A 25,830-nucleotide genomic window follows, 5' to 3' on the forward strand; every position below is an offset into this window, starting at 1 on the left:
GATATTTTGAAAAGTTTCCTTTTTTCATCAACATATACTGTATATTAATCCTATGATTTTCATATCTCCACCGCTTTTCCCTCTTGGTGCTGCAAATTTGTTGTTGAGGATTGTACTTGCATATCACTTGCAAATTGCCTCTTCAGAGAGATAGGTGACTTGCGCTCTAGTGTCACTTATTGGAAGTAGCAATCCTAAAAGTCAATAATGATCCTTTATTGATACCTGCCATAAAACTTATGGTAAAGGTCAAACCAGAATCTTAATTTACAGCCACATGTTTCAGGTTGTTGCCCTTCCTCAGTGCCAGGCATGAGCTCTAATTTGGATGTTTTATAGGCCTCTGACTAGGGTCTAAGGGGTAGCGACTCTGCTTGTGGAGAGTGACATGCCAGTGTAGGCCATGCAATGCTCTTTTGGGAAATTAAATATGCAAATTGCCTCTTCAAAGAGAAAGAGGGCTTGAACACTAGTGCCATAAATTGGAAGTAGCAATCCTAAAAGTCAATATCGACCCTTTAAGGAGCCTTTTCACATGACATTAGGATAAAAGCCAATCCAGAAATCTCCATTTGCAGATCTATTTTTCTAGGTTTTGCCCCTCCTTTATTAAGTTCAGTAAAGTTCCCATGTTTGCACGGAAATCTCTTTACTTGATCTGTGGAAGTCGTGGTCCTGGCCAGTCAATACTATCGGCTAAAGGCGACTTGCACGGGCATAAGGCACATGCAACACCAACATCAACACTCAGATAAGAACCCACACAATTTTCTTCTAAAATGCCATAGCATCACGGGACAGCAGCTCGGTCATAACTACTGCTCTCAGACACTTTTTAAAAAGCTGTTAAACTTTGTATATTTCCCACTGGACATTTCTCCTGCAGATCTGTGACCATAAATACACTATAAATATCACTGTGAATGTGTTTTGGTTAAGCTGAATATTTCATCCTTTCCATTCAGCGATTTTCTTACCATTTATGCCATCGTGGGAAAAGCTCATGAGGCCTGCCGAGGCCCTTACAGAAAGCCAATGAGAGGTGTTAGGTTGTGTACCAAGAGTTAAACACACACCAATCTAATATTGATGACCTATGTACTATCAACCCGTTAATGAGCATTGCCATATAACTTACTGTAGGAAAAAAGCGAAACCAGAATCTCAATCAAGGATCGATATTGACTTTCCAATAAGAAGCCTCTCATGTAGCCAAACCAGATCGCATACTTTGCACTGACAAGGGTCAATACCCAGAAACATTGTTTGCACATTGAGATTCTGCATTGGCTTTTCTCCTAAGTCATAAGGCAAGGTTTGTTAAAAAGTTGAAAGTGACTTTTTAGGATTGCTACTTTCAAAAGGTGGCACTGGAATTCAAGTTCTCTTCCTCTCTAAAAAGGCAATTGTCATATTTAATTTCCCAGAGGAGCATATAAGCCTTCTCACATTGGCATGCCAGGCTAGGCATATCACTCTACACTAAACGAAACTTTACCCCTTAGATCCCACTTGAAAAAATGCTACTAAACTTTTAATTCTTCTAACATGTTAAGAAAATAAAATGACATTTGAAAAATGATGCACATGTAATGTAGACATATGCGATGTTATTTATTAATTAGTTTGTACTAAATAACTAACTGGTTTAAAAATATAAAAATTGAAAATTTGAAAATTATGAATTTTTCTAAATTTTTGCCAAAATTCCAATATTTTTACAAATAAATGCAAAACCTATCGAACTAAATCTGTGGCCAACATAAACTACAATGTGCTATGTAAAAACAAACTCAGAATCACTGGGATACATTGAAGCATTCCGAAGTTATTACCACATAAAGTGACACTGGTCAGATTTCAATAATAATTTGACTTGGTCATTAAGGTCAAATTGGTCTTGTCACTAAGGGGTTAATTATATTTTATTTTTTTTATTTTATGCAATATACGAACTTTATCCCTGACCTGTCGGATGTGTTACTTAGTTTTCGTGATGCTCTCAAACAAACCTCTGAGGCCTTCACAGAACAGCTGTAGTTATACTGAGCATAAATTACACACAGGTGGAATCAATTATGTCAATTCTGGAGGCAATCGGTTACTCAGGATTTTATTTAGGGGTATCAGACTATGGGGGAGCTGACTACAAATGCACGTTAGAATTTTCAGGTTTATTTTTTTTAAATAATTAGAAATCCATGTATAATTTTCTTTACACTTGGATGTAAAGGTACATCACATAAAATCTCCAATAAAATACACTTAGGTTTGTGGGTGTAATGTGAAAAAATATTGAAATGTTCACGGGCTAACAATTCTTTTTCAATACACTGTAAATCATTAGTTCAGGAGGTAAAATAAGATTTCTCTGATAAGATATATTGAAAAGTTTTCTTATTGTCATGTGCACTATTTAATTTATTGGAAAGGAAAAAAATAAAATGGCTGAAGCAAAAAAGGTTTAGCGGCACTCACCGGTGAAGATAAAACAGTTTCTTTATTCAAATCCTTTAAAACATTGCAGCGAGGAGAGGTCTCAGACCCGTGGAAGTGAACTCAGACACAAACCGGATGTCTGCATAGCCGCACCCTCTACACTTTTCTCTTTTCAACGTTTTAAAGGATTTCTATAAAGATTATCTGTTTTATCTTCACTGGTGAGTGCCGCTAAACCTTTTTTCTTCAGACATATCACTTGCTCCTTCCCGCTTGGGACTTTTAAGCTGAGCAGTGCGGGGTTTTTGGCTTACCCACGTCGTACCACAGTGTTTAGGCCCCTACCCCATTTTAATGATAGTGCTGAGTCAATTAATTTCTTTTTTGTGTAAAAAACTGATATAGCGATTACTCTTGAATGAGTAAAGACATCAGACGTAAATTTCAACCATTGCCAGTACTTGTGCTGGTAACATCTTGTATTAAAGAGGTTGTATAGGAAAAAAAGGCTGTTGTGCATTCCTGCATTAACGGACCCACATCTGCTCACAGGTTCTGTCTGGTATTCAGGCTTAGTCCTTTGAACTTTAATGCAGTTAAGCTGCAATGTTACATGACCCACAGTCAAGTGTGCACTGTTACTAGAAGAAAGCAGCATTGTATTGTAATCCTGCGTAAACTCTTTAAACCAGTTACATCACAAATGCTGAGGACATCTGAGGACAAGAAGTAATAGACTCAGAGATTTTGTCCTGCTCATGCATTTGTTATTAGGAAAAATTGTGGTGATTTGATGCAAGAAAAAAATACTCTACAGTGTGTCCTCTGCTACTCACTATACTTTAAAGGGGTTGTCCAGTTAAAACCGATAAGTCTGCAGTCACTCTGTGTGCATATTCGCCAGTTTCAGTCCAGGGAATGGTTGGTATGTATGAGTTATACATACCCCTGGCCATGCACTTGTGGATGGCCGGTGCACGCGGATGGCCAGTGGGTGTGGCCGACTAGAGGGTGCAGCCTTGTTCTACAGTATATAAGTGACCTTGAGTACTGTCACACTTAGCGATGTACCAGCGATCCCGACCAGCGATATGACGCGGTCAGGATCGCTGGTACATCGCTAAGTGGTCGCTAGTGAGCTGCCACACAGGCAGATCTCACCAGCAACATCGCTGGGGACGGGAGTCACTACTTACCTGTCACACTATGCGATCCTGACGTCCTCCCGCCCGGCTCCACGCTCGTCGCTCGTCTCTCCACAGGAAGCGCCGCAGGAAGCTGACGATGAGAAACAGTCCAGGACGTTCTTGTGCGATCAGCGATAACCAGCAGGGAAGCGGGTCATTGATAAGTATCAGACACAGCGATATCGCTAGCAATATCACTATAACATCACAAGTTATAGCGCTATTGCTAGCGATATCGCTTAGTGTGACAGGCCCTTAACGCATACATACCCTCCATTCCCCGGTCTGAAACTGGCAAATCCCCGCAGTGCACAGTGCGTGCACTGGGGGGGTACTCATAAGTCTGCAGTCACAAAGAGTGACTGCAGACTTATTGAACAACCCCTTTAAAGGATATGTTCACACTGCTTCTTTTTCTGGTGTGTCTGTGCCGAAAAAACACTGACAAAGCACCATAAATAATGATCCCATTCATTTCTATGTAAGAATGGCTTGATCATGCAGTGGGTTCGGAAAGTGTTCAGACCCCTTTAAATTTTTCACTCTTTGTTTTCATTGCAACCATTTGGTAAATTCAAAAAGTTCATTTTTTTCTCATTAATGTACACTCTGCACCCCATCTTGATTGAAAAAAAACAAAATGTAGAAATGTTTGCAAATTTAAATTAAGAATAGAGATGAGCGACTTTGCCTTTTTTTCGGGTCGCAAAAGTCGGGTCCAACAAAATCGGCCGACTATAGGGATAAGTCAGAGGCCGATTGAAACACGAAACCCAATGAAAGTCAATGGGGATGCAAAGTCGGCAGGGAGTGGAAGACAGTAAACACACCTACAGTGCCCATTTCAATGCCAAAAACATCAATTCTTATAACTGAAGCTTGTCAACCTTAATTTGCTTCCTAATAATAGTTAAGCATTGAAAACTGGGGGTTATTTGGCTAAAGTTGTGGGGGGGTTGGGCTGGCTCCAGGTTTTCGTGTGCCCTGGGCCAAAGAGTGTCAGTGCGCCCCTTTAACACATACCACAACTCAGGTAGCCATTGATCATCTGAAGGTAGATGCCAGCAGGACAGGCCATAGCTACATCTTAACCATCATTGATCAATACACCAAATTTCTAGTGGCCGCCCCGGTGAAGGATTTAACTGCCCAGACTAGACAGTGGTGGAGCAGGGAGAGGTAAGTATTGCAACTTGCAAGTGCTGTGGCCATGACCAAGCAGGGGGGGCACAATCGTGGTCGACGGTACTGGCACAGGGCCCCTCATAGTACCCTGGTGTCTCTGATGGCGAGTGGGTCCTCCCACCATCTGAGTATCTGTAGCATGCCCCTGGGTGCACCAGGTCTTGACCCCAGCCATTGGGGGAGGGGTGGGCAGCCCAGTTAGGGAGGTTTAAAAATTGGCATATGTTGGTGTTGGCTGGACATTCAGCTGCTGCAAAGGGCGTAATTGGGCAAGTCCGAGGAAGAGGAGGAAAAAACTGAGGCACTTTTCTGGTAACCTATGTGTCATCAGGGGAAGGGGGGACAAAATCCTTTGAAACCCATGCATGGTTCATTTTAATGAAGGTTAGATCATCAACATTTTGGGTCGACAGATGGGTCCTTTTTTCTGTCAGGATTGATCCAGCAGCACTGAAGACTCTTTCAGATAACACACTAGCAGCAGGGCAAGCGAGCTCCTGTAAGGCATATTGTGCCAATTCAGGCCAGGCATCCAGTTTAGAGGCCCAATAGTCAAAGGGGAATGACCTGTGAGGGAGAACATCAATATGGGAGGAAAAATAGTTTGTAACCATAGCTGACAACTGCTGCCTCCTGTCACTTTTAATTGATGCAGTATTAGCAGTCGTGTGAGCTGTACTTGAGAAATCATTCCACATCATGGTCATTAAACCCCTGTCTCCAACGCCACTTCTGCTGTGTGCACCACGAGCACCTCTTCTATTGTGCCCACTATGGCTCGTGGGAGAACCAGCACAGCTGCTGTGTGCTGGGAAAGCCTCAAACAAACAGTTTACCAGAGTTGCTTGTTTGTTTGCCAATATTATATCTAGGTTCTCCTGTGGCATGATGTTGTGTAATTTGCCTTTGTAGTGTGGATCAAGGATGCTGGCCAGCCAGTAGTCGTCATCCCTCATCATTTTGGCAATGCGGGGGTCCCTTTTTAGGATCCGCAAGGCATAATCGCACATGTGGGCCAGTGTCCCAGGTGTCAATGATGCACTGCCCGTGGTGGGTGGAGGAGCAGTTTCTGGCAAATCCACATCCCTACAGTCACGTACAAACACTGTCCCTGTGTTGTGAACTCATTTTCTGGTCTGCCTCTGGTTTCTGGTGAGGGAGCTGGTTGTGCTGACAGAGGAGTTGTGAGTTCTCTTTCCGTGCTCCCTCTGGTGGTGGCAGGAGGTAATGAAGCTGATTTAATTAACAGAGACCTGCCACCTGATAATGAGGATGAGAATTGGACATCTGGAGTCTCAGACTGGATTTAAGACAGCCGACTCCCAATTCCCATGCTGGTGATTTTTTCCTGCCTCCTGAGGTCTTAGTTTCCAGCTCAGTTCCTGCCTTCTCAAGCTAAGTTGTCTCTGCTAATGTTCACATTTGATTTGGTTTGGTCTATTCAGTTTTTTGTGTGGTCAGCCAGCCCCAGCTGGGGCTGTGCTAAATTTCCACTCTTATGTCACTGTATGTGCCAGTTTGCTTTTTGTCCCTTATTAGATTGGCCTCTTTCTGCTCTGTTCTCAGAATATGCCAGAGTGCTGATATATTGGGTGAAGTCTAGTGACTTCAGGGTTTTTTTCTATCAGAAGTGTTGGAAATTTTTGCAGGGTTTTTTGGCGTGATTGTAGACAGTATCTTTCCTTTCCTGTCCTTTCTAGTTAGTGTGGGCCCCATCATTTGCTCAACCTATTTTCCTACCTGTGTTCGTGTTTTTATCTTGTCTCACCGTCAATGCATGTGTGAGGGCTGTCTCTTCTTTTGGGGTCTGCTCTGGGGCCGTTTTAGATTTCCCCTTTTCTTGCTTTAGGCTTATTTAGTCCTCCGGCTGTGACGAGGCGTCTAGAATCATTATAGGTACGCTCCACGGCTGCTGTTAGTTGTGTGGTTAGGATCAGGGGTCTGCAATCTGCGTAGTTACAACCTCTCTGGTTTTCTGTGACTTAGCTTGGTCTTGTTTTCCTCCTCGGTGACCCATTCATAACACCCTGACCTTGGAACGCCAACGTTTTCTTTGCCCCCTGAGAAACATCCTCCTGCCCAAAATAATCATTCCCCTCATCCTCCTCCTCTTCTTCCTCCACCTCGTCCAGGACAGTTCCCTGACCAGACAATGGCTCACTGTCATCAAGGCTTCCCCCCTCCTCCTCCTCCGCTGCAGACGCCTGATCCTTAATGTGCGTCAAACTTTGCATGAGCAGACGCATAAGTGGGATGCTCATGCTTATGATGGCGTCGTCTGCGCTTACCAGCCGTGTGCATTCCTCAAAACACTGAAGGACTTTACAGAGGTCTTTCAGCTTTGACCACTGCACATCCGACATTTCCATGTCTTCCCTCAAACTGCCTGCCCGTGTATCCTCCCACAAATGCATTACAGCCTGCCTCTGTTCACACAGCCTCTCAACCATGTGCAGAGTGGAGTTCCACCTTGTTGCAATGTCTATGATTAGGCGGTGCTTGGGGAGGTGGAACAATCGCTGCAGCTTCTGCATACGACTGGAGTGTACGGCCGAGCGACGGATTTGCGAGCACAGTCTTCGCACCTTATGGAGCAGGGATGTTAACTCTGGATAATTATTAAGGAAGCACTGCACCACAAGTGTGAGCCAGGCAAGGTATGTGTGTGAGTTTTGCACGGGCTATGGCTGCCACAAAATTACGGCCGTTATCACTGACTACCTTGCCTGCCTCAAGATGTAGACTGCTCAGCCATGACTCTGTTTGTCGCTGCAAGTAGTCGGCCAGTACCTCCACGGTGTGTCTGTTGTCGCCCAAAGACATCATCTTTAACACAGCCTGCTGACGCTTACCACTAGCTGTTCGATAGTGGGACACGTCGTGTTCAACACTGCCAGCTGCGGATGTAGTGCTCGCGCAACTGCGCTCTGTGGACGAGCTTTCGCTGAAGGAGGAGGAGGGTCGAAAGCCTACAGCCAACTGTTTCCTATACCGTGGGCTAGGCATCACTGTTCCACCGCCGCAGTCCCCAGTGGAACCTGCATCCACCACATTAACCCAGTGTGCAGTGATGGACACGTAATGGCCCTGGCCATGCCTACTGGTCCATGCATCTGTTGTGAGGTGCACCTTTCCACTCACTGACTGCTTTAGTGCTTGGACAATGCGGTCTTTCACATGCCGGTGGAGGGCAGGGATGGCTTTTCGAGAAAAGTGCCAACTGGGTAGGTCATAGCGTGGGACAGCGTAGGCCATGAGGTCGCGGAAAGCTTAGCTTTCAACCAAACGGTAGGGCATCATCTCTAATGAGATTAGTTTGGCAATGTAGGCGTTCAAACACAGTGTACGTGGATGAGAGGATGAGTACTTTCTTGTCCTACTCAGAGTGTCTGGTAGGGTGAGCTGGACTGGAGAGCTGCATATGGGGGAAGTAGTGGTGGACCGGATGGAGTGAGAGGGGGTTGGTGATGGTATTGGTGGTGATGGGCTAGATTCAGTGTTGTGTTGCAAAGCCATTGTGATTACTTGAGTGCTTTTGCCTTGCGACGACACCTCCACATTTATTGCTGGTGGTGTTCTTAATGGTGGCAGTGGTCTTACAGTGGGGCAGCGATGGAGCGTTGTTGGCTACCTTCAGTCGGAGCAGGTGCACATGTGCTACCTGAGGTTTTGTAGTCCGTCCACGCTTGCAAGTGCATGTTGATAAAATGTCTAAGCATGCAACTGGTATTCAAATTTCTGAGTTGTTTACCTCGGCTAAAGGTCCTTCCGCACTTCTTACAGGTAACCTTTGCCTCATCAGTAGGATTTTGGACAAAGAAGTGACACACTGCACTCTTCCTACTATGGTAAACATTTTCTGGCCTTGCACGCTGTGCTAAGTTGACCTTCTGGTCAAGCTGTCCTGCAACTCTTTTAGTTTTTGTTCCATGTTTTAGGACAGCTACGGGCCTGCTAGATAACCGCTGCTGCGATGTCAATGCCTGCTGCCGATCCTTCTCCTTATCTGAACTATTGCCAGCGCCATCCTCCTCCCCCAATGGATGCCAATCCGGGTCCAGAACTGGGTCATCCATCACCTACTCTTCAAAGTCATCTGCACCTTCCTCTTTACCTTCCTCTGTGTCACCGTGTAAGGTGGGTATAGTATGCGGGAAGGGGCACCTGGGTTTCATCAGGGTCAGATTCTGGCTCAATAGACTGTGAGGGCAATGTAGTGCTGTGGGTCAATGTACCAGCAGAATCATCTAGCAGTGGCTGTGCATCAGTGCACTCCATGTAAGATTCATCTTGGACTGGGGAATTCAGGATTTGACTGGATAACCCAGGCATGGTATGTGAAAAGAGCTCCATAGAGTAATCTGAAGTGTGGGCTGCCACATCCTTAACTTTTGGTGGGAGTGAAGGACAAAAGGAAAGGGGTTTTTATGACCAGAACCCTGCACTGACGACTCCGTGCTTGCAGGTTTTGACCGTTCAGAAGAGGAGGCAATAGAGCTGGTGGCTGTTTCGGCAATGTACGCCAAAACCTGTTCCTGATGCTCCGGCTTTAAAAGCGGTTTTCCTACTCCAAGAAAAGGCAACCTTACAGGCCTTCTTGGGCCAGAGGATGACGCAGGCTCAACACCTCCTGCCATAGCTGCTATTGTGCTTTTGCCAGAATCAGCCGATGCACCACCATCAGTACCAGCTGAGCCCCCCTGCCCACGTCCACGGCCTCTTCCACCATACATGGTTGGGAAAATGTACCAAAAATACCAGCAGAGAGATGGTACTGTATGAGGAGCGTCCAGCTGCGTAAGATGTATTAAACAAATTAAATCAACGTATATATTATGTTAGTCACAGACGCTCTCACAGTATGTATTGGACCGTAATCCAACAAGCAGATATACGGAACTGTATCAGAAGTGGACAGCTGTATATGATTTTTGTGCAACTAACAATCTCCGTATATGTATTTACGGAGTGTCACACACACACCACGCTGACTAGGTATAAAAGTGACTGTAATGCGAACGGCAGATATACAATACTGTTGGAGAATCGAACAGCTCTATACGATGTGTGTAAAGAAAATTGTCAAGCTCCTTGTATTTGTATACGGACTGACACACGCTGTCTCTGTCTAGTTTTGACCGAATCAAACAGAAGATATACGAAACTGTTTGAAAAACGGACACGACTCTAAGGTGTAGGTCTGGAATAGCGGAAAAACTCCTCTTTTTTTTTTCCAGAGTCACACACAGGTAGCTTCTATTTGTCCGTGCTAGAAGGCGGTACACGGTAGTGTGTGAGGAGCGTACTCCGCTGTACGATGTGTGTATGTAAAATTGTCGAGCTCCGTGTATTTGTATATGGACTGACACAAGCTATCTCTGTCTAGTTTTGACTGTAATCAAACAGCAGATATATGAAACTGTTTGAAAAACGAACACAACTCTAAGGTGTAGGTCTGGAAAAACGGACAAACTCCTCGGCTTTTTCTTCCAGAGTCACACCCAGATAGCTTCTATTTGTCCGTGATACCAGCCGATACACGGTGGTGTGTAAGGAGCGTACACCGCTAGATGGTGTGTGAAAAAATGAATGCTCAGTAACTCACCAGGACAAAATAATAAAATTTGGAGTGCTTTGAAACAAGCAGTTTGAACAGCAGTGTGCACACAGCAATGCAGCTAGCAGGTAGCCTAAAAAGGCAGCCTAATCGCCACTAGTGCTGCTGCACACAACAAAAATCCTCCCCTTTCACTGCACACTAACTGTACAGTGAAAAGCGCTATCAGCAGAAGCAGTTTTTTTTTTCTTCTTCCCTGCCTAACGCTCTCCCTGTTCAGAATCAACAGCAGCACCTCTCCCTATTGTAAGATCGACAGAAGTAAGGTGGTGGTTTGCGTTCACAGCCTTTTATACCCACTGAGACGCCACACAAAGCCAGCCAATCGCTTCAATGCCCTTCTCTAAGATGGTGCTGGCCGCTACGCATGTAATCGCGTTGCCCCCAGTGTGCGTCCTCCCTCATTGGGTGAGAAAAGGCGCTGAAAGCATAATTTGAAATGAGACTTTGGTGCACTGATCGGTGACCTCATGGCCGACCTCACGCTAGTATCGGGTTTCGTTAGGCGAAACCCGACTTTGGCGAAAGTCATCGATTTTTGAATCTGACCGACCTGTTTCGCTCAACTCTAAGAATGTAAAAGTGAGGTTTTGTCCTTCAGAGAATATCATGATGCATGATGATTGGCCAACTATCAGTGTGCAGAATTCTTATGCTGCTAAGTGAAGAATTTAAATGTTCTATTCTCAATTGCTTACATTCCAAAGTGAGAACAATAAGCAAACAACTCAAAATGTAGAAAAATACATTTCTGACATTTTTTTTAAAAAAAGTATCAGTGACCAATATACAGTTGTGGCCAAACGTATTGACACCCCTGCAATTTTGTCAGATAATACTCAGTTTCTTCCTGAAAATGATTGCAAACACAAATTATTTGGTATTATCTTCATTTAATTTGTCTTAAATGAAAAAACACAAAAAGAATTGTCCTAAAGCCAAATTGGATATAATTCCACACCAAACATAAAAAAGAGGGTGGACAAAAGTATTGGCACTGTTCGAAAAATCATGTGATGCTTCTCTAATTTGTGTAATTAACAGCACCTGTAACTTACCTGTGGCACCTAACAGGTGTTGGCAATAACTAAATCACACTTGCAGCCAGTTGACATGGATTAAAGTTGACTCAACCTCTGTCCTGTGTCCTTGTGTGTACCACATTGAGCATGGAGAAAAGAAAGAAGACCAAAGAACTGTCTGAGGACTTGAGAAACCAAATTGTGAGGAAGCATGAGAAATCTCAAGGCTACAAGTCCATCTCCAAAGACCTGAATTTTCCTGTGTCTACCGTGCGCAGTGTCATCAAGAAGTTTAAAGCCCACGGTACTGTGGCTAAGCTCCCTAGATGTGGACGGAAAATAAAAATTGACAAGAGATTTCAAAGCAAGATTGTGCGGATGTTGGATAAAGAACCTCGACTAACATCCAAACAAGTTCAAGCTGCTCTGCAGTCCGAGGGTTCAACAGTGTCAACCCGTGCTATCCGTCGGCATCTGAATGAAAGGGACTGTATGGTACGAGACCCAGGAAGACCCCACTTCTTACCCCGAGACATAAAAAAGCCAGGCTGGAGTTTGCCAAAACTTACCTGAAAAAAAGAGGCATTCAAAAAAAAAAAACACGGCACCTACAGTCAAACATGGCGGAGGTTCCCTAATGTTTTGGGGTTGCTTTGCTGCCTCTGGCACTGGACTGCTTGATCGTGTGCATGGCATTATGAAGTCAGAAGACTACCAACAAATTTTGCAGCATAATGTAGGGCCCAGTGTGAGAAAGCTGGGTCTCCCTCAGAGGTCATGGGTCTTCCAGCAGGACAATGACCCAAAGCACACTTCAAAAAGCACTAGAAAATGGTTTGAGAGAAAGCACTGGAGACTTCTAAGGTGGTCAGCAATGAGTCCAGACCTGAATCCCATAGAACACCTGTGGAGAGATCTAAAAATGGCAGTTTGGGGAAGGCACCCTTCAAATATCAGGGACCTGGAGCAGTTTGCCAAAGAAGAATGGTCTAAAATTCCAGCAGAGCATTGTAAGAAACTCATTGATGGTTACCGGAAGCGGTTGGTCGCAGATATTTTGGCTAATGGTTGTGCAACCAAGTATTAGGCTGAGGGTGCCAATACTTTCGTCTGGCCCATTTTTGGAGTTTTGTGTGAAATGATCAATGTTTTGCTTTTTGCTTCATTCTCTTTTGTGTTTTTTCATTTAAGACAGATTAAATGAAGATAATAAAAAAGAATTTGTGTTTGCAATCATTTTCAGGAAGAAACTGAGTATTATCTGACAAAATTGCAGGGCTGTCAATACTTTTGGCCACAACTGTATCCGCCCTTCTTTTCAGTAAGTCATAAGCCTTCCATTCATGTCAGTTTCTTATTCAGTTCACGATCACAGCCTCCCAGACACTGTTCAGAGAGGTGTACTGTCTACATTGTTAAAAGAGGTGTACTATCTTTCTTCAGTGTAAATCTCCTGTTTAATTGCCGTTTTTTACCTTTGCTGGTATTTTTCGCTGAAAAAGGTAACAATTTTAGTGGAAATGGTTGTCAAAGTTTGTTACCGGATTCGTTGGAGGGGATGCATTTGAGTCCCTGTTACAGCACTCTCATACGCATTCCCTTGCTTGGGTTTGGAGGGGAGGCACCATTGGCTTCATCTGCTTAAGGCACCAAAATACCATGTTCTGGACCTGCTTCTCCCCCACATGTATTTTTGAGTAATTACAAACTTTCCTGTATTGAGATTCATGCTAATTTTTTCAACACAAGTCGAATTTTGGGGGGAAAATTCGGCAACGCTGGCTCATCATGCTGTTTTATTTCTATGCTATGAGCTTTAATTCAGTCTTCTATAAATAATTTTAGTGTATAAACCCATTGTTACCACAAGTTCATTAGGATGTTGATGTAAATGCTCTACAAATTAGAATTTTTTTCAAATCTATTTTTCCATAAAATGACGGGTTGGATTATTCTCACTGGTGTCATTAGGTGCCAATTGTGACAGTCACGTGACATATCTGTTCCCTGCATGATTTCCTTTTTCTGTTCCTATAACGAAATGAAAAAAAGAGAAAAAAAAAAAGGAAGTGCTAAGGCAGTTGTGAACATAGCCTTAATTGTATACTGACATCAAATCACATTGCAAACTTCAGGAGCAAACAGGTTAATGCAGCAAATCTCTTCTTAAGATCATAATTTAACTACTTAGAATTCATGAACTCCCACACACGGCATGTAGGGAATAATGTAATAATTATTGCAGCACCTATACCAGAGAAATACAAGCACCAGCGTGCACCAACACTTGCACAGGCTTAGTCTTATTGATTTCTGTCTCCAGCTAAGGCAAGTAATATGTTTTTTGAGCAGATGACCTCCTTTTGAGTAATCCATGTTGCCTTGAGCTGAGCAGTCACTGAGGATTGTTTAGTAACAGATTCTGGCTATTTTGAAGCCTGACAGTAATGCTTTAATTGGATGCCAGTCTGTTTTTACAGCTTCACCCACACTGTTTCTGTCCATGCGGAGAAGACTACAACATGGCTAATTAAAGTTTAATATATTTCTGCCAGTGAAAGCATACTTGGAGAAGATGATCTGATCTGAAATTAAACCTAATTTATTCCTTCTTAGAGGTTTAGAAAAACTGAGTTTGTCAGGTGATATGACAACAGCAGAAAATTCATTATCTGGATGCAAAATCCTATGAGCATTCATGCTTCCTTCGTTTCTAAAGAATTTATTTCCAACAAAACATGTAGGCCCCGGTTCATCAAAGCTTTTACACCAGAATCCGGTTGTTAAAAAAAAAGTTGCAAAATTTTGCCGAAACCTCATCATTTCGACTAGATTTGGGTGAGGCACAATGGGAGGTGCACACCACTTTGTGCCTCATCTAATTCATTAAGGCCTCTTTCACACTTCAGTTTTTTACAATCAGTCACAATCCGCCAGGTTTTGAAAAAAACGGATCCTCAATTTTCTTTTGAGGATCCGTTTTTTTCCCCCATTGACTTCCATTATTGGCGGATTGTGACGGATTGCCGTCCGTTGCATCCGTTTTTTTTGCAGATCCGCCAAAAGTTCCTGTCCGTTACCATCCTCAAAGATTTCAAAACGGAGCTTGCAATGTTTTTTTCTGTGGAGGATCCTCCAGACACTCATTTAATCCGAAATTCTTTCTGGGTGCCGGACAAAAAAAATTCATTCTCTCTCTCTCTCTCTTTCTCTTTCTCTTTCTCCTTTTCCAGGCTGCGATTCCTTTAAAATTCTTCATTTGTCAGATCCATCAAAAAAACGGACGGGTGCCATCCGTTGTCATCAGTACTACAACGGATCCGCCATCCGTCCTTTTGGCTGATTTTGACTGATGCAAAAAACTGAAGTGTGAAAGAGGCCTTACAGGAATGCGCCTGTTAACAAATCAGGCACTTTATAATCCATCCCACCTCCTCATAAATCCCAGCTTAAAAAATGCCAGTCTTGGAGATTTAGGGCAATATTGCTAATAATAATATTAATGTGATGCAATAAATAATATAACCTCTCCTGAGTCCTCACCGTAAAATTCAGCTTCTAAAGTATGTAAAAGAACTTCTAATCAAGCCTGATGCATTTTGGAAGCAAGGTCTGTGGACTGATGAGGTTAAATTAGAACTCTTTGGCCACAATGATCAGAGGTATGTGTGGAGAAAAAAGGGCTCAGAATTTGAGGAAAAGAACATCTCGCTAGCTATTAAGCAAGGAGGTGGATCAATCATGTTTCGGAGTTGTGTTGCAGCCAATGGCACGGGAACACTTCATGGGTAGAGGGAGGAATGCGTTCAATGAAATTTCAACAAGACCTCAAAATAGCAGTGCATGTTAAATGGCCCAGGAAGCTCACAGAACTGGAAGAATTTTTCAAGAAGAATGGATGAAAAGCCCTCAAACAAGAATGTAAAAACTCTTGTCTGGCTGCAAAAAGCATTTACAAGCTGTGATACTTTCAAAAGGGGGTGATACTATGTAACAACCATGCAAGGTGCCCAAACATTTGCATTGGCCCATTTTCCTTTTTGTAATTTTTAAAATGTAAAAGATGAAAAAAAAAAATTCCCCTAAAATACAAAGGAAGTGTGTCCTATTTAACTTTAGGCTTTTTAGAGATCATTTCATCTTCAACTTATTTAACTGTGCACAATAACAGTAATTTTATCTATCTACCTATCTACTCTAGAGTCACCCATTCAAGCACAGTGCAGCATGACCTGGAAATAGCTGTTTATGGATTGTCAAGACAAGGCTCCATAGACTTTTTGTCAGATTCACTGGACTATGTCAGATTAGGTGGTCTACGTCTGACCTGCGTGGGATTTTTTCTTTTGTTTAAATAAAATAGTGAATGAGGGAGTGTCGGGAGTGTTTATTCCAATAAAGCATTTGTGTGTGTTTTTCTTTATTAATGTGCTAGTAATGGGGGGTGTATGATAGACACCTCTCCATTACTAACACCAGGGCTTGATGTCAGCTGACACTACACAGCTGGAATCCACCACCAAAACAATTACCCTGATTTGCCAAAGCACCAGGGCAATCAAAAAGAACTGAGGTGAAGAGCCAGAATTGGAGCCGCTCATGTGATGCGCCACTTCTGGGGTGGCTGCAGGCTGGTATTTTTAGGCTGGGAAGGGCCCAATATCCATTGAGACCCTTCCAGCCTGATATCAGCCCTCAGCTATCTGCTTTATCTTTGCTGGTTATCAAAAAATGGGGGGACTTTAATTAATGAAAAGCTGGACAATAAGCTCCACATATTACAGGTCTTACAACATGGCAAGACTGAGCACAGCGGTAAGATACAAGGTAGTTAAACTTTTATTTTAAGGAGGTGTGATGTATCTAATTTTCTATTTGGGTCACATTTTTAGGCACTAACATCAACTTTCATGCATAAAAATATTCACTTTGAAAGTGCCTGTGTGTAAAAGTGCTGAGTCTACTTTAGGAACATATACAATCATGGGGAATTCATATCCATTTTTTTATTTTGCATTTTAGTCTTTATTTGTACTCTTCAAAAATGCAAAAATTGTCTTAGCTGCTAAAAGCACAAGATGGCTGGGGCCGTGGCCTGCTCCTTGTTATTAGTAGCTGCAAGTCCCCTGATAATATATGCTTATATTCAGTTCGAGATCAGGAGGCATGGCGGGTGCATGGCTGGCTACCTGATAATAGCTGCCAGTCCCCCTTATAATCTCCTTCTACTCAGTCCAAGATCAGGGGACATGGAAGGGGCTGGGCCTGCTCCCTACTGTAGGATTGCAGGGAAGGAGATATTATCATGGGCTGGCCACTACTAGCAGCTGGGGACAGACCACGCCCCTAATATTGGACTGATTAGAAGCAGATGTTATCAAGGGGCTGGCAGCTACTAGCACCAAGGAATAGGCCATGCCTCCTGATGTGTGACATGATGTCCCAGAAGGGAGGGGGAGCACCAAGGAGCAACTCCAGTGTTACACTGAATTACAGGCACTGTGAGGATGGGAAACAACATTATTCATGCTATCCTATAAATTTAGTAAGGCATGGCCATTGAAATCATTTTTGACAATCTGGATTGCACACTACTTAGCATCAATTTGTATATTTAGGAGCAATAAAATTGGATACTTTAAAATAAAATTGGAAGCTTTTTGTAATATTGACACAATTAGGCCAGGTTCAAAAGGATGTATTTTAGAGTTGGAAGAGATGAGTAGGCCAAAATTCCTCCAGAGCGTTGTAAAAGATTCATTGCCAGTTTTTGCAAACACTTGATTGCAGTTGTTGCTGATAACGGTGGCCCAACCAGTTATTAGGTTTAGGGGGCCATCACTTTTTCACACAGGGCCCCAGGCTCAGACTGGCCCACCGGAGCATCGGAGGATTCTCCGGTGGGCCTAGGCACTGACACCTGCTGGCATACTGGCCAGCAGGTGCCTAAGGCCCCCACTGCTCAAGGGGCCCACAAACCTGTGGCTATGGGGCCCCTAAGTCAAGGGGGCCTGCCCTTTTCCAGCGTAGCAGCAGTGGGAGACAGGATCCTGTCCCCGCTGCCAAAGCGAAATGAATATTCACGCTTCCCCCACGCCCCTATGGGTGTGGAGAGGCGTGAATACCATTCCTCATTAATAGTGGGCAGCCCATCCCCAGCCCCACCACACCACACACACAGCACCGCATCACTCTCTCACACACAGCACCACATACACACGCAGAGACACAGCACAACTCACCTCCCCGCAGCCGCAGCACATCCCGGCATCCTGCTTTCTGGGTGTTTCCTGTCTGAGTCAGACAAGCTGGATGACATCATCATCTAGCATGCTGTGTCTCAGAGAGAAAGCTGCCGGAGAGAAAGAGGCTTCCGGGATGTGCTGCTGCTGTGGGGAGGTGAGTTGTGCTGTGTGTCTGCGTGTGTAAGTGGTGCTGTGTGTGTGCTAGTGAGTGTGAGAGTGATGCGGTGCTGTGTGTGTGTGTGTGAGGGGTGGTGGGGAAGGACAATGATATTGGTGGTGGGGGAAGCAATGATGGAGGTGATGGGCAATGATATTGGTGGGGGAGGCAATGATGGTGGGGAAAGGCAATGATGGTGGTGATGGAAAATGATAGAAGTGGGGGAGGCAATGCTAGAGGTGATGGGCAATGATGGCAGTGAGGGAGACAATGATGGAGGTGATGGGCAATGATATTGGTCGGGGGAGGCAACGATTGAGGTGATGGGCAATGATGGCAGTCGAGGAGGCAATGATGGAAATGATGGGCAATGATGGTGGTGGGGGAGGCAATGATGGAGGTGATAGGCAATGATGGGGTGAGGCAATGATGGAGGTGGGGGAGGCAAAGATGGAGGTGATAGACAATGATGGCGGGGGAGGCAATGATGGAGGTAATGGGCAATGATTGGTGGGGAGGCAATGATGGAGGTGGGGAAGGCAATAATGGAGGTGAAGGGCAATGATGGTGGGGGAGGCAATGATGGAGGTGATTGGCAATGATGGTGGGGGAGGCAATGATGGAGGTAATGGGCAATGATTGGTGATGGGCAATGATGGTGGTGGAGGAGGCAATAATGGAGGTGATGGGCAATGATGGCAGTGGGGGAGGCATTGATGGATTTGAGGGACAATGATGGTGGTGGGGGGAGGCAATGATGGAGGTTGTGAAATGGACAATGATGGTGGGGAGGAGGCAATGATTGAGGTGGTGGAATGGGCAGTGATGGGGTGGTGGGGGACAATGATGGGGTGGAGAGGGGCTGCATTATACTTTATGGGGGCTACATTATATTCTGTGGGGGACTGCATTATTCTCTCAGGGGACTACATTATATTCTGGGGGGCTACATCATACTATATGAGGGGGGCAGCATTATGCCCTATTAGGGGGCTACAGTATACTCTATGTGGGGGCTGCATTATATTCTGTGGTGGTGCTGCATTATACTATATGAGGGGGGCTGCATTATACCCTATAAGGGTGCTACATTATATAATATGGTGGGGACTGCGTTATACCTTATGAGGGGGTTGCATTATATTTTGTGGGGTGCTGCATTATATTTTATGAGGGAGGCTACATTCCATTCTATGAGGGGGGCTACATTATATTCTATGAGGGGGCTACCCCTCTATGATTCTATAATTCTACACCAACCCCTGCTACATACCGTATATACTCGAGTATAAGCCGACCCCCCTAATTTTGCCACAAAAAACTGGAAAACTTATTGACTTGAGTATAAGCCTAGAGTGGAAAATGCAGCAGCTACTGGTAAATGTAAAAAATAAAAATACATACCAATAAAAGTAAAATTAATTGAGACATCAGTAGGTTAAATGTTTTTGAATATCCATATTGAATCAGGAGCCCCACATAATGCTCCATAAAGTTCATGATGGGCCCATAAGATGCTCCATACAAAATACACCCCATAAAAAGCTGCACAAAGGTTAATAATGGCCCCATAAGATGCTCCATAGAATAATATGCCCCATATGCTGCTCCATAAAGGTTATGGTCCCATAAGATATTCCATAGATTATGACCCCATAAGATGCTCCATAGACTATGCCCCATATGCTGCCCCAATAAAATGCTCCATAGATTATGCCCCCATATGCTGCCCCCATAAGATGCTCCATAGATTATGCCGCAATATGCTGCCCCCATAAGATGCTCCATAGATTATACCCCCATATGCTGCCCCCATAAGATATTCCATAGATTATGCCCCCATAAGATGCTCCATAGACTATACCCCCATATGCTGCCCTAATAAGATGCTCCATAGATTATGCCCCCATATGCTGCCCCCATAATATGCTCCATAGATTATGCCCCAATATGCTGCCCCTATAAGATGCTCCATAGATTATGCCCAATATGCTGCCCCTATGAGATGCTCCATAGATTATGCCCAATATGCTGCCCCTATAATATGCTCCATAGATTATGCCCCAATATGCTGCCCCTATAAGATGCTCCATAGATTATGCCCAATATGCTGCCCCTATGAGATGCTCCATAGATTATGCCCCCATATGATGCTCCATAGATTATGCCCCCATATGCTGCCCCCAATAAGATGCTCTATAGATTATGCCCCCATATGCTGCTGCTGCATTTAAAAATAAAAAAAATGACACTCACCTCTCCGTCGCTGGGGGCCAGGTGCCGGTGTCTCTGCTGGCACCTGAGATATTCACTTGTCCGGGGTCCATCGCTGCTTGCGTCTGTCTGGCACGTCATCTGTCAGTGACGTTCAGACTGCAGGGGGCGTGGCGTGCACTAGCCACGTCACCGCGCCCACTGCTGTCTGAACATCACTGACAGATGACGTGCCAGACAGCAGCAAGCAGCAATGGACCATGGACAGGTGAATATCGCTATACTTACCTGTCCTGGCTCGGTCTCTGCAACCCCCAGCTTCTCCGTGATCTCCCTTCCTTCCTTCAGCGGTCACGTGGTACCGGTCATTAAAATCATGAGTATGCGCATATTCATGAGTTTAATGAGCGGTACCATGTGACCGCTGAAGGAGGGAAGGGAGATCGCGGAGAAGCTGGTGGGCTGCAGAGACAACGCCAGGACGGGTAAGTATGACCTGACAACCCCGCCCCCCTCCCCTCCTACCTCCTGGTGTATAGGACTCGAATATAAGCCGAGAGGGGGACTTTCAGCCAAAAAAAATGGGCTGAAAATCTCAGCTTATATTCGAGTATATACGGTAATTAAGATTTGTACTACCTTATATTATACCCTGATATTAGTGTGTTTTACCACACAATTGGTGGTCTTGTATTTATTTCTATGTAGCTACATAGTGGGCCCCATGAATGATTTTCTCTGGTGGGCCCAATGTGCTCCAGTCCGACGCTGCAGGGCCCTATAGGTTTTGATTTCTTTTTCCTTTAATATTGAAGACCTTCACTTAAGAACTGCATTTTGCGCTTACTTGTGTTATCTTTGTCTAATATTTACATTTGTCTGGTCTGAAACATTTAAGTGTGACAAACATGCAAAAGAATAGGAAATCAGGAAGAGGGCAAATGATTTTTCACACCACTGTATACATACTACAATAATTAGAGTAACTCTGACTCTTGACCTAAGCTTACAGTCTCATGGACAAATCAGGTTAGAAGACCTGCGGTCATTCGGGGGTATTGCAGTTTGAGTACGGACCTTGAAATGCAGCCGTCTGAACCCGGCCTAATTAAATTACACTTATTAAAATTACCCAAAAACACATGGAGCTGTTGCATACAGCAATTAATCAAGTTTCACTTTCAAAAAGGCTTCTGAAAAAATAGATTGATGGAATTTGATTAGTTGCTAATGGGCAACCTCTTCTTGGTAACTTGGTATCAGATTTCTTAAATCTCCCCGTTTTTAAGAAAAATAATAGATGAATGAAGAGTGCTATGTAACTGTGTGAGCAGGTTGCGGGATGCAGGGACGGACAGGAGGCAGAGCAAGGGTTAACAAGTTTAATAACATGGGAATATGGGTCGCCCCCCCAGGGCCGTGGGGTACTCGGTACCGGGCCGGTGTCAGGGGGAGGTGTCACAGCAGCGGTGACCCGGTCCGTGGCCCTGGGCGCCCAAAAATCAATGGGAGTTTGTAATGTAGTTTAAGTGGAATAGTTCGTGACGCCACCTGTGGTGTTCGGCCGACGCTGCATGCGGATCCTCTGGGGCTGGTGGTGTGTTGCAGCATAGATGGTGTAGCTCCCCACAGGTGAAGCTGTAGCCCCAGGGCCGTGGAGTTGCAATGGATGAGGAGAGGCGCAGGCAGTGTAAAGGATGGTACCCAGATGTAGCGGTGCTGAGCGGGTTGGCGCAAGAATGAATGGAGGACACCGAGGCTTGTAGTTCCAAAGCTTTACTCACAGTCTGTGGTACACAAGGGTGCCTGCCTCTGGGCCGTGTCCTCCGGGTCAGAGACTCAGTCAACCTCCAGGCAAGATGGAACGCTCCCCTCCAACTCTCCGCCAACATGTACCTTTCTGAACGACTCTTCTATAGCGCCTTAAAGTGTGAAGATCTCCTAGTACTGAGTTACACTGGAGTTCCTCCTGACTGATGTTCCCAAGAACTCTACTTGTACGGCAGACAGCTGTAGCCTGCTTCGGGGACTCCCTTCTCCTGAGTCCCAGCTCTCTATCCAGTTGCTGTTGTGCCACAAGTCTTAGATGGGAGTGGTGCATTTACAGCCAACTACTCCACCGGTGTCTGCTGCAGAACCATAAGTATCCATACAACCTAGGGGACCGGGCCCCGACCTTGCGCTGAGAACCTATAGGCAGGGTTCCTCTTCCAACCCACATCATCTCTCTTCTCCTTACTCCTTCGTTCCGTACTTGTCTTTCTCTCTCTTATGGAAGCTTAGGTTTCAGTTCTACATCTTTCTCCTTCCTTTCCCTTCCCATGCCAGCTGGCTCAGATCACTGAGGCAGCTGCAGCACTCCTTCCTCCATCCCTTTTTCCAGGGATCCTCACTCCTGTCTGAGTGACTTCCTACCAGACTGACCTTCTGTCAGACTGACCTGTCATCCTACACTTTCCCACTCTTTTATGTATCTTAACTCCACCCACCTCCCAGCACGTCCAGTGTTCCAAGCAGGGAACCACCAAAGGTGCTCTGCTACTCTTTAAGTACTGAGCCGCAATGTGGTTGTGCAGAACTACCCTGTTGTGTGGGGTGCGAGTGTTGGAGTGTGGAAAGGAGTTCCCATCTTACCTGGACGGTGGGGCGCTACACCTCAGGAAAAGGTGCAGTACCTCTGTGGCGACGGAGCCTCAGGGGCGCCAAATACCCCCCCGTTAAACACAGCACGTCCGTGGGCTGCAAGATAAACAAACTTGACAGTACAGGAGCATACAAAATTTTGTAATGCTGAATAAACATTTCTTAGAGTATACTTCCCAATATGAGAGGCACTCATTCTTGAGCGTTTCAAACAGTTATTAATCAACTACCAAAAATTCTAAGTCAAAAAGTGCAATTTTTCATACTTTACGTAATTCTAAGTGCTATTATTTGTGACTCACTATCACATCAGTATTCTTCATCTTTCTTTCTCTAGTACACATTTCTTCTCTTTTCTAGTGCACATTTTCTACTTTCTTTCAAGTGACACCCGTGATACCTGGTTCACCATTTACATTTTCAACTCTTTATTCAAATCTCTCATCCCTGTATCAAAACATTTCTCATTCTATATAAAAGCTATCATAAAACACATTATCAAATACTTCACATTAAAACTTTCAACAATTATTCTTGTAAGTGCTGGACACCGCTCCCAGCCGGGATCTCTTGCAGTGTCCTTTGAGGTAGACATCATCTTCGCAAAGTGTCCTTATATAAACCAAGAGAGGGCACCTAAAGAGGTGCAACTATTTACAAGTAAAAGTTTTTGGATCACTCCAAGTTCATGATCGCTAGTTCAATATGAAGGCTGCCAACAACACAGGGCAACTCTGGAAAAACAAAAACTAACCATGATGGTCAAAAATAAAACAAGAGGCACAACAGTGCAAATAAACCCTCCTGGGTAACAAGAGTAATTAATGCTGATCCCCTCCTGGGGTTCTGGAAGCTGATTGGGAACTACTACCAGACGTGATACTTCGGGTGTCTTCATTCTGTTGCTGGTTACCTGCTATAGGGCACTGAAGCTGTGGTAAAGAGAACCCATGATGCATCTCAATGCCCATCAACTGCTCCTCCTCAATAGGTGATTCCGCTACTCTGGTACGAGGCCTAGCACCGAGGGATTCTGCAGCTTGTCGGCGCTGACAGGCAACAACATGGGGACTTGGCAGTGATGGGATCCCGAGGTCACTTTCCCAAAGCAACCTAGACTCCTCTATTCCCCGAAGATGTTGCATCGTGCGCGCCTGTTCCAGCCGTACCCTTCTCAGTAGGGACCTCCTCCACCGCCCCATCTCTGACTGACTAGCGCCCCCAGCGGACTCTTCCAACTGCCCCATTTCAAGTTGCCGCAAACCCGCCTCTGACAACATGAATTCGGAGGGCAACCCATTAGGAGGGCCAGGGTATATACCTGGTGCCTCCTGGCGGTGTGGTCTCCGCTCCGGTGCAGGCATGGTGGCAACGGGTGCTGCCCGGTGGGACACCGGGGACGGCGGTGGAGCCAATGGCAGCTCTGGCTCCACGGGGGTCGCTTGCGGGACCTGCGCAGCCACATCAGGTCCAGACAGGGGCTTCTCTTCCTCCGCTTCAGCTCCCTGGGCTGTGTACAACTCCTCCAGTGGTAGCGGCACAGAGGGAACAAGGCACGCTGCTGGTGACATGGCACCGGCCGCAGGCTCCACAGGGTCTGCCGGGAAGAGGTCCGGTGCAGCAGCGGCTGGTACCGGTGTCGCGGGTACCGCAGGTGTAGGCCCCTCCTGGGTGCGCTGCAGATTCAATGTCCATAGTGCTTCCTGCCTCAGTTGCAGGCGGCGCATCAGCTGGGCAATTTCGTCCTCCAGCTGCTGTAGGTTCATCTCCACTACGGGGTCGGAGCCTTCAGCCATGGCGCCGGGGAGATCCGACTTAACCTCCGCGCGCTCTACAGGCCTCCTTCCCTCTCTCTCCAAAATGGTGTTCTCCCCGCCTCGGCCCCTTTCCCGCCACTGGCTTTTTCTTCCCCTCCTTCCGGGGGCGGCGTCTTTTTCCAGCGCCTCCATACCAAGCCAGTATACGAACCCCTCAGGGGGTGGGCCATGTTGCTGTCACATAGTACTTCAGGCAGGGGAGGCCCAAGACTCTTCGCGGTCTTTTCCTAGGACCTCCCATCTCTTCACGCCCTTCTTCTCCGTGCCAGCGGCCATTTTTTATATTCATGTCACAGTGTATTAAATTGGGTCTTCTGCACATTTTCAAAAGTTCAAAGTCCAACAAATCTCAGGCACACAGAACCCAATGGTATCGGGTCTCGTCATCCTCTTCGTGACGCCAAGTTTGGTCGCCCCCCAGGGCCGTGGGGTACTCGGTACCGGGCCGGTGTCAGGGGGAGGTGTCACAGCAGCGGTGACCCAGTCCGTGGCCCTGGGCGCCCAAAAATCAATGGGAGTTTGTAATGTAGTTTAAGTGGAATAGTTCGTGACGCCATCTGTGGTGTTCGGCAAGTGAGATGTTAGGCCGACGCTGCATGCGGATCCTCTGGGGCTGGTGGTGTGTTGCAGCATAGATGGTGTAGCTCCCCACAGGTGAAGCTGTAGCCCCAGGGCCGTGGAGTTGCAATGGATGAGGAGAGGTGCAGGCGGTGTAAAGGATGGTACCCAGATGTAGCGGTGCTGAGCAGGTTGGCGCAAGAATGAATGGAGGACACCGAGGCTTGTAGTTCCAAAGCTTTACTCAGTCTGCGGTACACAAGGGTGCCTGCCTCTGGGCCGTGTCCTCCGGGTCAGAGACTCGGTCAACCTCCAGGCAAGATGGAACGCTCCCCTCCAACTCTCCGCCAACATGTACCTTTCTGAACGACTCTTCTATAGCGCCTTAAAGTGTGAAGATCTCCTAGTACTGAGTTACACTGGAGTTCCTCCTGACTGATGTTCCCAAGAACTCTACTTGTACGGCAGACAGCTGTAGCCTGCTTCGGGGACTCCCTTCTCCTGAGTCCCAGCTCTCTATCCAGTTGCTGTTGTGCCACAAGTCTTAGATGGGAGTAGTGCATTTACAGCCAACTACTCCACCGGTGTCTGCTGCAGAACCATAAGTGTCCATACAACCTAAGGGACCGGGCCCCGGCCTTGCGCTGAGAACCTATAGGCAGGGTTCCTCTTCCAACCCACGTCCTCTCTGTTCTCCTTACTCCTTCGTTCCGTACTTGTCTTTCTCTCTCTTATGGAAGCTTAGG

The 25,830-nt window shown here is 45.6% G+C and overlaps 2 long non-coding RNA genes across 2 annotated transcripts in view; one reads left to right on the plus strand and one right to left on the minus strand.

Annotated features, from left to right (window-relative positions):
* LOC141101402 (uncharacterized) overlaps window positions 1-25,830 on the minus strand; it is a 133,009-nt gene that overhangs the window by 57,509 nt on the left and 49,670 nt on the right. The gene's annotated exons all lie outside the window — the stretch shown is intronic.
* The window catches only part of LOC141101401 (uncharacterized), a 51,142-nt gene continuing 34,033 nt past the window's right edge, over window positions 8,722-25,830 (plus strand). The window contains exon 1 of the long non-coding RNA XR_012234969.1: window positions 8,722-8,948. This is a non-coding gene — a long non-coding RNA (uncharacterized lncRNA). The remainder of the gene's footprint in view (window positions 8,949-25,830) is intronic.

This window comes from Dendrobates tinctorius, unplaced genomic scaffold (assembly GCF_039654945.1).
Source record: "Dendrobates tinctorius isolate UK_male_01 unplaced genomic scaffold, ASM3965494v1 ptg000117l, whole genome shotgun sequence".
NCBI classification, from domain to species: Eukaryota; Metazoa; Chordata; class Amphibia; order Anura; family Dendrobatidae; genus Dendrobates; species Dendrobates tinctorius.